This window comes from Bactrocera tryoni, unplaced genomic scaffold (assembly GCF_016617805.1).
Source record: "Bactrocera tryoni isolate S06 unplaced genomic scaffold, CSIRO_BtryS06_freeze2 scaffold_7, whole genome shotgun sequence".
NCBI lineage: Eukaryota > Metazoa > Arthropoda > Insecta > Diptera > Tephritidae > Bactrocera > Bactrocera tryoni.
Window position 1 is genome coordinate 18,610,126 of NW_024396366.1, and position 15,680 is coordinate 18,625,805.

The 15,680-nt window shown below is 37.1% G+C and overlaps 1 pseudogene; it reads left to right on the top strand.

Annotated features, from left to right (window-relative positions):
* Positions 1–15,129: 15,129 nt before the first annotated feature.
* LOC120781872 lies at positions 15,130–15,332 on the top strand (annotated as a pseudogene).
* The last annotated feature ends 348 nt before the right edge of the window (positions 15,333–15,680 follow it).

Here is a 15,680-nt window from a genome sequence, read left to right on the forward strand (position 1 = left end):
AAAACAACTCTGGGATGAAGAATTATGTCAACCAGGAAGCAGTCCGTACATTCATCCTGTAGGATTAAACTCCAAATACACTATTAGCGGAGCACTGTATAGCAATAACCTGCAAATGTGAACAAAGCTATCAAGGGTCTGCAACAATCAAGGACTGATTTAACAATGTGAACAAAGCTATAATACTCTCCTGTGCTACTTTGTTGCGAGAGTATAAAAAGCGTTTCATAACAACAGGCAACTTAAATCTACAGCAAACATGGAGGAATATATAGCTTAACAAGTCGCCTTATTCCAAAAGCAAATTTCATCGTTGACAGAAGTTGTGCGAAAACAGCAAGATGACTGAACCACTGGCGTCAGTGCAACAACCCTGCATTCAAACAAAATTCGGTCTAACAGACACGCCCGTAACCCTATTAGTGGACACAGGGTCTACTAATAATTATATAAATTTAAAGGGGTATTCTACTCTAGAATTTTGAAAAATTCGATTTTTTTCATATGTTTAAAGTTTAGACCCTTAAGAACATATCCTCCAAAGGATTTTTAAAAATTAAAATTAGTTTAAGAGCTACAGTTACTTTAGTGACGCAGTACCTAGCCCGGTTCGGCCGTATCGAATTTTTTAAACGCGTTTTTCTCGACTACTTTTTTCCACACGGTACCGGCATTATCTCAAGTTCTATACAACCGATTTACTTGAAATTTTGTGTGAACCTTCTTTATATAATCCTTTATCGTTTTCAAAATTTTTGTTTTTAATATTTACAAAAAAATTCAGGAATTTAAAAAAAAAAACGTAAAAAATGATTTTTGTTTTCAGGCAGTCGCCATTTTTCGTGTTCCCTGAAATAGGGACTATAACAGCATCCTTACTGATTAAGAATTTCTTTTGATTTTTTTTTCAGACCACCAGGAGAGTCAGGATCAATATCACCAGAATGCGCCATTTTTTTTTTATACCTGTCTCTGCCCCTCTCTAATTATTTTAATTTTTATTTTTTTTATAAAATTTTTTTTCTGTATTCTTAAGATATCAATAAAAACACCATAAAAAAATGGAAAGGAGGATGGAGTCATGTGTAGAAGTGAAGAAGTTCAGGAAGGTGAGGAAAATTCTCTGATCGCCATTCACTTGGGAGTGGCCAGAAACGATTCTTTTACATATGACTCAAGCAGCTCACTACTTCCGGTCTTTGACCAAGTATCCTCTAGGTAGCCTAACAACATCCGTTCGAAGGCGAGCTAATGTGAGAAGGCGAAACATCCCCTGCATAGGGTTGTGCGCTGGGTTTGGGACCCGCCACGTAAAAAACACCCCCAATGAAAAAGAAAACAGCCTCGGATGAGAGACCCCCTTTTGATGACGACCATGGCAAACGAAATAAGGACTACGATTTGAGGGCATGCACCTGGAATGTCCGGACCCTTAATTGCGAAGGTGCCGCTGCTCAGCTGGTTGATGTCCTCGCAAAAATAAAGGCTGACATCACCGCCATCCAAGAAATGAGATGGACGGGACAAGGACAGAGACGAGTAGGTCCTTGTGACATTTACTACAGTGGCCATATAAAGGAGCGCAAGTTTGGTGTTGGATTCGTGGTGGGAGAGAGACTCCGTCGCCGAGTACTATCATTCACTCCGGTGAATGAACGTCTAGCCATAATCCGCATCAAAGCGAGGTTCTTCAACATATTGCTGATTTGCGCCCACGCCCCGACGGAAGAGAAGGACGATGTGACCAAAGATGCCTTCTATGAGCGCTTGGAGCGCGCTTGTGAGAGCTGCCCCCGCCACGATGTCAAAATCGTGCTTGGCGACTTTAACGCCCGGGTGGGCAAAGAAGGTATATTTGGCACTACGGTCGGTAAATTCAGCCTCCACAACGAAACATCCCCAAATGGGTTGAGGCTGATTGACTTCGCCGGTGCCCGAAATATGTTTATCTGTAGTACTAGATTCCAGCATAAGAAAATTCATCAAGCTACCTGGCTGTCTCCGGATCGAAAAACTACCAACCAGATCGATCATGTTGCGATAGATGGAAGACACGTCGCCAGTGTTTTAGATGTGCGTGCGCTCCGAGGTCCTAACATCGACTCGGACCACTATCTTGTTGCAGCTAAGATTCGCACTCGCCTCTGTGCAGCAAAAAACGCACGCCAACAAACACAAGGAAGGTTCGACGTCGAGAAGCTGCAATCATAACAGACAGCCGAACGATTTTCTACTCGGCTTGCACTCCTGCTCTCTGAGAGCACTAGTCAACAACTCGGTATAAGGCCACTGTGGGACGGCATTTCAAATTCCTTACGTACAGCTGCAACCGAAACCATTGGTTTTCGGAAAGTGCAAAAGAACAGCTGGTACGACGAGGAGTACCATGTCGCAGCGGAGAGAAAACAGACTGCCTACCTCGCAACATTACGATCGACCACAACACGTGCGGGATGGGATAGTTACCGAGAGTTGAAGAGGGAAGCGAGACGCATTTGTAGACAGAAAAAGAAAAAGGCTGAAATGCGTGAGTACGAAGAGCTTGATAAGCTGGCCAGGGGTAATGCTCGAAAATTCTACAAAAAAATGCGCGGCTAACAGAAGATTTCAAGACCGGAGCATACGCTTGTAGAACCCCCAATTTTAAATTAGTCACCGATGCCCAGAGCAAACTTAAATTATGGAGGGAATACTTCTCCAGCCTGCTGAATGGCAGTGAACGTACAACACCAGGAGAAGGCGAACCTGATTCCCCAATCGATGACGATGGAGCAGACGTTCCATTCCCCGACCTTGAAGAAGTTCGAATACGACGGATTGTCGTCCGAGCTATTCAAACACAGCAGCGAAAAACTGATAAGGAGCATGCATCAGCTTCTTTATAAAATATGGTCGGACGAAAGCATGCCCAACGATTGGAATTTAAGTGTGCTATATCCAATCCGTAAAAAAGGAGACCCCTCAATCTGCGCCAACTACCGTGAGATTAGCCTCCTCAACATCGCATATAAGTTTCTATCGAGCGTATTGTGTGAAAGATTAAAGCCCACCGTCAACAAACTGTTTGGACCTTATCAGTGTGGCTTCAGACCTGGAAAATCAACAACCGACAAGATATTCACCATGCGCCAAATCTTGGAAAAGACCCGTGAAAGAAGAATCGACACACACCACCTCTTCGTCGATTTCAAAGCTGCCTTCGACAGCACGAAAAGGAGCTGCCTTTATGCCGCGATGTCTGAATTTGGTATCCCCGCAAAACTAATACGGCTGTGTAAACTGACGTTGAGCAACACGAAGAGCTCCGTCAGAATCGGGAAAGACCTCTCCGAGCCGTTCGATACCAAACGAGGTTTCAGACAAGGCGACTCCCTATCGAGCGACTTCTACAACCTGCTTCTGGAGAAAATAGTTGGAGCTGCAGAACTAAATAGAGAAGGTACCACTTTCTATAAGAGTGTACAGCTGCTGGCGTATGCCGACGATATTGATATCATCGGCCTTAACACCCGCGCCGTTAGTTCTGCTTTCTCCAGATTGGACAAGGAAGCACAGAAAATGGGTCTAGCAGTGAACGAGGGCAAAACGAAATATCTTCTGTCATCAAACAAACAGTCGTCGCACTCGCGACTTGGCTCTCACGTTACTGTTGGCAGTCATAACTTTGAAGTTGTAGATAATTTCGTCTATTTAGGAACCAGCATTAATACCAACAACAATGTCGGCCTGGAAATCCAACGCAGGATTGCTCTTGCCAACAGGTGCTACTTCGGACTGAGTAGGCAATTGAAAAGTAAAGTCCTCTCTCGACGAACAAAAGCTAAACTCTATAAGTCGCTCATAATTCCCGTCCTGCTATATGGTGCAGAGGCTTGGGCGATGACAACAACCGATGAGTCGACGTTACGAGTTTTCGAGGGAAAAATTCTGCGAAAGATTTATGGTCCTTTGCGCATTGGCCACGGCGAATATCGCTTTCGATGGAACGATGAGCTGTACGAGATATACGACGACATCGACATAGTCCAGCGAATTAAAAGACGGCTACGCTGGCTATGTTATATTGTCCAGATGGCTGAAAACACTCCAGCTCGGAAAGTATTCAACGCAGTACCCGCTGGGGGAGGCAGAGGAAGAGGAAAACCTCCACTCCGTTGGAAGGACCAAGTGGAGAAGGACCTGGCTTCGCTTGGAATATCCAACAGGCGCCACGTAGCGAAAAGAAGAAACGACTGGCGCGCTGTTGTTAACTCGGCTATAATCGCGTAAGCGGTGTCTACACTAATTAAGAAGTAGAAGAAAAAATGGAAAGTAAAAATATTAGTTGCCTTTTTTTACGACACTTTAAAAATTACGTTAAATTCATGCTTCTAGAGCAGTGGTGCGCACGCCTCAATACTACTACATTTTACGTTTGCGCTGCACAAACATTGCTATAGATTTTCATACGTACCTAGCGTACGTGTTCAGCCGCTTTCGTGTGCGTGTGATATTTTTCGCAGTAGCAGAATTATCAGTCAAACACGTGTGTGTGGATTTTTATTGCGTTGAGCGCCACTGTTCTAGAGTTAAAAATTATTAAACCATTAATTAAACCATTCAAAACTAAAACTCTGCATGGCTTCTCAGTCATTTTGCTCTAAAAAAATAATTACAATGTATGGGTATCATTTTACTTTCTTTGGAATTGACCAACTTATCGAATTCGATATGATTCTGGGAGAAAAAGGACTTCGCCAAATAAAAGCGAAAGTAAATTTGTTCGGCTATAGTTTAAAATACCAGAGAAAATGGACTCAAAATTCGACAAACAAATAAATTTATTTATTTATTTTATTTATAATAATTCATATAACAAAAAGAGTTTTAATATATAAATACATAAACGCAGCACTGGCTACGAGGCCTTCAGCCGTCTTGTAATTATGTATAGCTAGGTGAAAAATTCTATTTGCTAAGGGTTAGTAAAGATGTAAGATGCTTAAATATATTTTAACAAATCGTTGGTTTTTAAGAATCTATATACAATCATCACGTTTTTTTCTGAAGGTTCACTTAGTAGTTTTATGAGATCAATGTTGCCAGAGTTGTGGGCTGTTGGGTGAAGCATCGGACAGAGTGTGAGTAAGTGTTTGATAGAAGCGGTGTCATCGCAAAGGGGGCAAATGGATGGGCTTTTACCCGATGGTAAGTGGGCGTGTGTTATGATAGTGTGTCCAATCCTTCATCGAGTATATATCTTCATTGCGCTAGTTGGAACTGTTGACGAGTAGATTATACGATTTCTGGGTGGGTTTTTGACCGCGTAGTGATGTTTAAATATTTTCCATTCGCTTGCGTTTTTTTGATGCCTTTTGTGCTTAATAAGGTTAAGAATGTCTTGCTTGGATGAGACGTAGTATGTTAAGGCAGGAGTCCTGGCTACATTTTTCGCAGCGAGGTCTGGAAAGTGGTTGCCTCTAATACCAGCATGGCCAGGGATCCACATTACTTGGATTTTCTGAGGGGCACCAATGACCGCGTCCCTGATAACTTCTATTATGGGATTGCGATTGGAAGGAGACGTTATTGCAGACATACACGATTTGCTGTCGGTACAGATGAGGAACTTTCCTTTAGTCTTTTTTGCGTAATTAACTGCATGAAGGATAGCAGATCCTTCAGCGATAAATACAGAGCTCGTTGAGGGAAGAAGCCAATTGCAAATAATTTCTCCTGTGGCAGTGACAACTGCTAACGAAGTGGAAGCGATGGACTTGGAGCCATCCGTAAACAATAACTTCCAGCCATTGTTTGTGTAATTAGATTCCAGTTCAGCAAAGGTTTGTTGAAAGACTTCGTTTGGTGTGTTTTGCTTGGACAAAAACATAAGCTTATTCTGTAGTATTTTATCATTGATCAGACAGGGAGGATGTCGAGTGGTGAATTTGCGTGTTGCGTTACGTAAAATATTATTTTCTGCAGCGAAACTTAAGCATCTCGAAATAGCCGATTGTATTCTTGGAGTTTTCTTTTTTTCGTTGCATGGGTGATAGTTGTATTTAGTAATGGGTTGGTGTTCTCAGCCGTTTTCGCAAGAATTTGAAGCGAAGAATCTATAATTTTATTTTGAATAGTTGGTAAACCAGATTCAGCCATTATCGTTTTTATTGGCGATCTGACAACATTGACTAGTGTGTTCGGATGAATAAATGAATGCTTAACAATATTTAATCGTGACATTAACGAGGTTCTGACATATTTACAGTGAGCATTAAAATTATAATTAGAGTCAAAAATTAATCCTAGTATTTTCAGCTGTGTTTTACATTCGATGTTAGTTTGGTTGTAAAAATGTGGAACGCTTCACGATTTTGCGTGTCATCCTTGCGCACAAATAAATTATACCATTAGTAATAATGAGTTTAAAAGTCAAGTAGAAGAGCTTATGAGAAGAAGTAATTATACTAGTGAAACATTGCCTTTCACAACCACAATACAGGCATCGATTAGGACCCAATCAGAAGATCCGATATGGACAAAACAATATCCATATCCCATGTCTGATCAGGACTTTCTCAGGAAAGAAATTGAAAAATTGTTAAATGACGGTATAATCCAACCAAGCAAAAGCCCATGTAATTGCCTGTATGGACTGTTCCAAAAAAGGGCACCGATGACCAAGGTAGACCCAAAAGACAGATGGTTGTTGACTTCCAGAAAATTAACGCTCATACGATTACTGACAGATATCGCCTTCCCGATGTTAATATTACTTTACAAAACTTAGGAAAAGCAATGAGTTTTTCCACAATCGATTTACAATTAGGTTTTCATCAAATATTAATTAAAGAATCTGATCGAGAAGAATCAGCATTTTCCGTCAACGGTGCAAAGAATGAATTTGTTAGGATGCCATTCGGATTAAAAAAAGCCCCATTTATTTTTCAACAATGCGTCGACGACATCCTTAGAGAAAACATTGGCAATATGTTTATATTGACGATGTTTCAATATATTCCTCCACACCCGAAGAACATATGAAACACCTTCGGACTACAATCAACGCACTGCACATTACTAACACGAAATTTTCTGATGAAAAATCTTATTTTTTATTATATATTATATTATCCATTATATTTTAAAACATAATATGATAACAGTTGATCCTAAGAAAATTGAAACCATAAACAACTACCCACCACCTAAAAATCTAAAAGAATTATGATCTTTTCTAGGGCTTGCCAGCTATTACAGAAAATTCGTAAGAGACTTTGCTGAAATTACGAAACCACTAACTGTTCATTTGAGAGGAGAATTTGGATTAATATCAAAGAACCAAAGTGCTAAGACATTTGTGCATTTAGACACAGCAGCAGTAAAATAATAAAAAATGCATTGCAAGAACAAGTCGAACCATTTCAACCTAATTATTCCAAACCTTTTAGTTTGACAACAGATGCCAGCATTGCTTTCGCTGCAGTTCTGGCCATAAATCGTCAACAAATCGCATTTATTTCACGACATCAAGGATATTCTTCAATAAAAACAAGGGAAGGTATTAAATTATCACAACGAAAATAGAAAGGCCATTACATACTCGTATAAGCCAGGCGATATTATTTACAGCAAAACAGACCGCAGAAATAAACTCGCATCAAAATATAACAAACACAAAGTGAAGGAAGATCGCGGGGACACGATTCTAACAGTGAGGAAGAAAATAATTCATAAGGACAGCATAAGAAAACAGATCACATCATGCGACTAAAAGGAATAGGATTTATTAACCTTTTAATATTATCATTAGGATTTTCTGATAAAATTACTGATTTATGGGGGAAAAATTCGTTTTAACCGAAACCGATGCTGATTTTATTTATAAAAACTCATCTTTCCTTTACCACGTTGCAGCTCTTTCTTCAATTTTAGCGTCTTATGAAAACATTATGAGGCCGCAATATAGTAAAACTCAAAATATATTAATAAATAAAAAAGAAATTCTTAAATACCAACTTTTACCGATCGAGCACCGTGCTACACGTGCTATAAACTTTTTAGGCTCAGTTTTAAAATTTGTAACAGGATACCGGATCACGATGACCTTGTAATATATATAGAAATAAAGGCAGAACTCAACCAACTTATAGATAATAACAATCAGGAAAGAAAGATAAATTCTTAATTTCAAAAAATTTTAGAAACTTTAGACCCTAAATCTATAACTGAAGAATTAATTATTACAGAAGTCTATAAAGAACTAGAAGCGATTACAAACACTATTAATTTCGCAAAAACAGGGAATTTTTTTCTGGTACTCTTAATATAAAAGAAGTGATTAACAAGGAATCATATGATATTCCAATAATAAATGTATTAGACTATTTTGATATACATGTATGCACTTTTAACAGTGCAACTATTTCAATTTATAAACACCCAATTATAACAAATAAATGTAAAATGTACTATAATTTAATTCCTTTAGCATTTAAGCATGGAAAATATGACGAAAAATTGAGTTAACAAAAAATTCACAAATATGTCAAATGGTAAAAATTATGACGGAGAAAATATTTGCAATCAAGAAAATGAAGATAAATGTACCATACCCTTGCTTCTGAAACGAAATGCTCAAATTAATATCATTCAAGAAAATAATTCTCCATTGCAAATTCTAGAGCATGGTAATATTATAGTCGACAATGAACACACGTGGAATGGACCTAAAATAAGCGGTCCACATTTAATTCAATACAACTTCAGCACTACTATCGATAATAAAACATATGGAAACCACGAGCAAGAAATAAAAGATGTAACACATGCTCACCAAAACGAAAAAGTAAAAGTTTTACAGATTTTAACTTCCGAGTTTACTTATAAGTTTACCAACATGCAAGAAATGTATAAATTTATAATACCAATCGAAGAACACCCTTTAAAATTTACATTTTATGTAATTCATGTAATATTAATTTCAGTTATTTTTTTATGTTTAACAAGTAAGGAAGTTCGGGTGTCACCGAACATTATATACTCTCGCATGATAAAGTGATAATCGAGATTTCATTATCCGTCATTTACATATTTTTCAAATACCGTATTTGTGTAAAGTTTTATTCCGCTATCATCATTGGTTCCTAATGTATATATTATACAGAGAAGGCATGAGATGGAATTCAAAATAGCGTTATATTGGAAGAAGGCGTGGTTGTGAACCGATTTCACCCATATTTCGTACACGTCATCAGGGTGTTAAGAAAATATTATATACCGAATTTCATTGAAATCGGTATAGTAGTTCTTGAGATATGGTTTTTGGTCCCTAAGTGGGCGACGCCACGCCCATTTTCAATTTAAAAAAAAAAAGCCTGGGTGCAACTTTCTTCTGCCATTTATTCCGTAAAATTTAGTGTTTCTGCCGTTTTTTGTTAGTCGGTTAACGCACTTTCAGTGATTTTCAACATAACCTTTGTATGGGAGGTGGGCGTGGTTATTATCCGATTTCTTCCATTTTTGAACTGTATATGGAAATGCCTGAAGGAAACGATTCTAAATAGTTTGGTTGACATAGCTATAGTAGTTTCCGAGATATGTCCAAAGAACTTAGTAGGGGGCGGGGCCACGCCAACTTTTCCAAAAAAATTACTTTCAAATATGCCACTCCCTAATGCGATCCTTTGTGCCAAATTTCACTTTAATATCTTTATTTATGGCTTAGTTATGACACTTTATAGGTTTTCGGTTTTCGCCATTTTGTGGGCGTGGCAGTGGGCCGATTTTGCCCATCTTCGAACTTAACCTTCTTATGGAGCCAAGAAATACGTGTACTAAGTTTCATCATGATATCTCAATTTTTACTCAAGTTAAAGCTTGCACGGGCGGACAGACGGACGGACGGACGGACAGACAGACATCCGGATTTCAACTCGACTCGTCACCTTGATCACTTTGGTATGTATAACCCTAAATCTGACTCTTTTAGTTTTAGGACTTACAAACAACCGTTATGTGAACAAAACTATAATACTCACCTTAGCAACTTTGTTGCGAGAGTATAAAAATTAATCAAACACATACAATATTTAATAATTATACGCCGACTTCAAGCCTAGCTGTTCTGAAATGAGGACATTTCATTTTATCAGAGGGGAGATTTAATATTACCTGAAAATATTCTAAACAAACAAACAATAAAACAACCTTATGTGTCAGTAAACAGAACAACATTAAAGAAAATCCATCAAAACGACCTTATCTTGGAACAATAGAAGTGCACTGGAAGTACAAAACAAACAATAACAACCCAAATAGATATTTACTAGTAAACAACTAACATCTCAATAGTACATAGTAAGCAACACTAAGATTTATGTAAGCAAACCCAAACAAATCAAAGGAATAAGATAATCAAAACATTTTTAGTCCTTAGCAAGTAAGAAAACGCTCTCTTTAGTATAAATAGCAGTAAGATTGTAAAAGATAGTCAGTAAGGAATAACGATCAATAAAGGGGAGATATACGGTCTAAACAAAAATATCGTTTCTTTACTCAACGCTAACACACTGCTAGTGTTTAGCTCGCGCTGTTGTTAACTCGGCTATAATCGCGTAAGCGATGTCTACGCCAGTAAAGAAGGAGAAGATTCTTAATTTGTAATGACTGCTTCACATCTGCTACCAATACATTGTACGAGATTCTGACACTTAGCTTTAGGTAAAGCGCACCAAGCTTTTTAACGGCAGAGGAGAGATTTGCTACATTTATACGTGCATCACAAAAATAAGTATGCACTGTGTTTATCCGTTATGTTTTCAGGAAAAAAATGCCGCAGAACTATTTTTTTATTTCTTTCAGTTATTTCATATTTTAGTTAAAAGCAATAGCAAAAAACAGAAACTTAAATTAATAATTTTTCAAATTAGAGAAAAAAAGGCTTAAATAGCTAAAAATTACATCACTAAAGTATGTATGCAATAGTAATACATTCCAAAGAAAAAGTTCCAAAGGTTTTATTTTTGAGCTTTGATGGGCTGTTAATATTTTATTGGATAGCTTTTGGATTTTTTAATTGCATTCAATCCGGATGGCATGGATTTTACCAGTTTTTGGGTCACTGAAGTTGGAATCTTGCCCCACTCCTCGATTAAAGCAGATATCAAAGATTCTTTGCGGGTTATTTGGCGTCTTCTGATTTTTCTCCCTATAAAATGACCCAAATGTTCGATAGGGTTCACATCAAGAGATTGGGCTGGTGTTTTTAATTGTTTGGATGTCTTGTAAAGTAGCAATTCCTTAACAATGTGAGCGGAGTGTTTTGGATCATTGCCCTGTTGGAAGACAAATGATCCTTCAAGTCCCAATTTGGCCGCACTATCGTTTAAATTCGATATTAATATATTAAGGTAATAATATTTGTTTATTTTATGCTCAATGAATACAAGATTCCTTACACCAGTTGGTGCCATACACCCCCAAACCATGAGCGACCTACCAACATGTTCTACCAAGGCAGCCATATTCCGTGAATCAAGCTCTGTATTTACTTTTCTCCATACTTTTTCACGTCCATCTGATCCAAAAATGTATAATTACTTTCATCTGAGAAAATAACAGAATTCCAGAAATATTCTCTATGTTTACTTTCGTGCTTTCACAAAGTTTAATCTTTTTTGTCTGTTAATGTTGCTTATGAATGGCTTTTTACGGACATTACGACCATGGGAACCTGTATCATACAGCACTTGACGATTAGTTTGGGGATGGCAGGTTTTACTGGTCTCATTTTTAATTTCAGTACGCACTTTTGGAGCACTTTACTTCAGATTAGCCTGTATCTTGTGTGTGATAATGTACCGATCCTTGGAATCAAATGTTTCTTGTCGTCCAGATCTTTCCTTATTTTTTGTATTGACCTCTTTTTTGTATTTTTCTACTATTTTTTGAATATTAGAATTACTTTTATTTATATGTTTTCCAATTTGCCTCTGACTTTTGTTTTCTTTATATAGTTTTATAATAGCACCTTTCAAATTTTGTGATAGTTCCTTGACGGGCGGCTCCATGATCAAAATGTAATTGCAATTAACGATGAAATTTAATGAAAACTTCGGAAAATTATTATTTTATAAAAAAAAAAAACAATACTTATTGCTTCAAAACGTATAAACACTGTGTATCAATCGAAACAATACTGAAATGGTAAACTGCATACTTGTTTATGTGACATGATTTTCTCTTTACAGAGAAAATCTAACGGTTTTTAATAACGGAATAGTCAATGATATCAATTTGTCATATTCGTGAAGGCAATATTATGAGTAGTTGCTTTTGCAAAAAAACACAAAATATATACTTTTTATTTTGCAAATAATTTGACTTTTTTTACGCCAATATATAGTGCATACTTATTTCTGTGATACACTGTATATAGTTAACATTTGCAATTTTAGCCTTGACTACATACCATAGGTTTTCAATTGTATTTAAGTTAGGGCTTTGCGCTGACCAATCCAAAGTACCTATCCTCTTTGCAGAAAACCAATTTTTTACTAGCTTCGAGGAGCGTTTAGAATCGTAATTTTTTAAAATCTGCAAGTACTGAAACTTGTCCATTTTTCCATTATTCTTACGTGCGGACCTACATCATGCAAAGAAAATGCTCCCTAAACCTTAATATTTCCGCCTTCAATCTTTATCGTCTTTTGAGTGTACTTAGGATTTCTTTTTTTTGTACTTTGGATAATCTACAAGTATTCTGCCATCTGGTCCTATCCTGTTAAGCTTTGTTTCGTCAATCCATAATACATTTTTCCAAAAATTAGAGCTTGCTTGATGAGCTTTTGCGAAGATCAGTCGTTTTGAAATATATATTTTTTTCGAAAGGAATGGCTTCTTCCTCGATATGTTTATATATTTGGTATCCGTATTACGTGGTCTTGGGTTTTGAATACTGCCTTTGACCAATACTTTGGAATTCTTCATACATGATTTGATTGCGTTGTATACTTTTTTAGGAGAAATTTCCATTAGCTTAGCAATTTCGGCTACTTCTTGGCCTTTTTTACACATGTTCCAAATTATCTGATATTCTTCTATTGTAATATGATTTCGGGATCCAATTTTAAACTTTTAATTATTTATTTTTCAACAACACTTTAAATAATGTTCTTATATTAAAACTGCGCTAGTATTACTTCTACAAAGAAATCTGTGCCATTTATGTCCACTCAAAATCAGCATTAACTACGCGTAATTGGTAACGGTATACAAAAAGCAAAATATAACGGAATATTTGGGCAGTACAGTACAACTCTACAGCAGCTTTGATACAGCAGTACCAAATTAAATGCAAAATTTTTACATTTTAATCAACTTTAACTTAAACAATTTTAGCATTTAGATATATGAAATCAAACTTTGGGCCATTTATGTGTCCATAGCTGTATACAACAAATGTGTATGCACTGAATAACATACTATATAATAGGTACATATTAAATTGAACGCTTCCATATGCTTCAAAAGTTTACTTGCACTAGTATCCGGCAATACTCTTATACTTGATCAAGTAACAAGCAAGATTATTTAAAATTTGTAAGCGAAGGCAAACATTAAAATCTCAAGATAACAAGTAAGAGAGGGCCAAGTTCGGGTGCAACTGAACATTTTATACTTTTGCAACTTGCTGGAATCAAAGCCAGGGAAATACCTTACGATGAAAAACGTCAACCAGAGGATCGGAATCTAAGCAATTTTATATACATAAGTATACATATAACGTATATAACTTATACACTGACCTACGTACATACATATATACATATTCGGAATAAGATTTGTTAGAAAAACCAAAATAATTATACATAGTCATTTATATAAAATCAGCCGGATGAACAAAAATCCTGGAAATGGTCATATGGGCTAGGTGAAGTTTTCGCCAAATTGTTTTCATTTTAGGCACAATGATATAATGTTATATTATGAGTAAAATACGTTCTGAAATTTTCATTCAGATAATTGAAATATTGGCCGCTATATCCAGTATAAAGTCAGCCGGAAGTTCGAAAATCTTTATATACGGTAGATGGGGGCTCAGGAAAGTATTGACCCGATTTAACCCATTTTGGATACACAGAATTACTACTGCAGGTAAAGGATTCTATCTGAATTTCTATTGAAATCTCACAAATTGGTTGGATTTAAACAATTTTTTGTCATAAAGTGGCTTACACTAAAGGCATTATTCGTGCAAAGTTTAATCTCATTGGCCAAATGAGCCTCAGGTACTATACCAGCATACAACCCTACATAGAGGCGCAACACCGACACACCACATTCATCATTTCACCACACACGTTCCACAACATTTACCCACACAACATCCACAATGTCACCGCTACTGCAGATCTAGCAGCTGACCGACACCCCACACCAAAACGCTAAAAAAGGAACAACGGGTAGCGGGCCGGCCTCTTTTTCGACATCACGCTCAAGGAAACAACATCGGCGCGCTCGACCTCTTTTGTACATCTTTTTGCGACAGTGATCTTTTACGATTTCATTAAATTGTGCTTTTTGAAGTTATACTTCTTATACGAGTTCGGAAAAGGTTGCGATAAATTCAGGTTGCGCAACCTTGCTTAATATGAATTTACGCAACCTTGTCTGCGAAGATGTTCGAGCAGCAAGCGAAGCGGTGACAATCGGCGATCGTTTGTTCGTTTCTTTCGGCACAGCTCGGCTTTTCTACCAACAACACAATGTTGCCATGGTAATGCTGTTGTTGTTTTTGTAGAAAAATGTTTCAATTTTTGGTTGGTGACATATTCAATTAAAAATAAATTCTGTTGGGATTCGAACCTACGTACTCGTCGTAATTTCTCAAGCGCTTACCACCAACATCACCATTGACACTTGTATTGCGTTGTCCTAATTATGATTTGGTTATGCATGAAAGAAATATACAATGGATCGCCGATTGTTACCTCTTTCCTTGCTGCTTCTGCGCATATGTATGTTTGTATACTTGTGCATTATTGAAGTTATGCTTCTTTTTCTTTCGTTTGTCTTTCATTTCTGCGAATTCTCAACTATTTTGCTCATATTTTGGTTGAAATACTCTGCGTTGGCCGTTGAAAAATTAAGGCTATACTTTACAGGATCATTTCTGTAGTTAGTCTTCATTTACATTTTTTGGAAATCGACCCGCAATGACGAAGAATATCGTTTTATCTGACCGCGTGAGGTTTAAGAAGTTCATTTCTAATTTTGTCTTGTGGCATATTAGAAATGATGTTTCTTCGAAAATCGTTCGCTTACAACGGATAAAACGACTTCTGAGTGGTGATTTTAATAAATAAATTCCTTTTGGTTGAAATGCTCTGCGTTGGCCGTTGAAAAGTTAAGACTATACTTCTCAGGATCATTCATTCCTTTCATTTCAAAGAAATTAATGACCTTTAGAAATATGCATATTTCCATTATTTCGTTGTCATTTCCATATTCGTAGCAATAGAATTTCTATGGCATAAGTAAAGTAATGGCCGCCGATTGTCACCCCTTGCCGCTGTAGCAGCTTCGCCTGCAAACATGCGTAAATATGTAAGTATGTATGTATACGTATGATCGTGAATACATATCGACGCAGATTTTTGCGAGAAGCACCAGAAAGTTGTGCAATTTATGATTTTTAG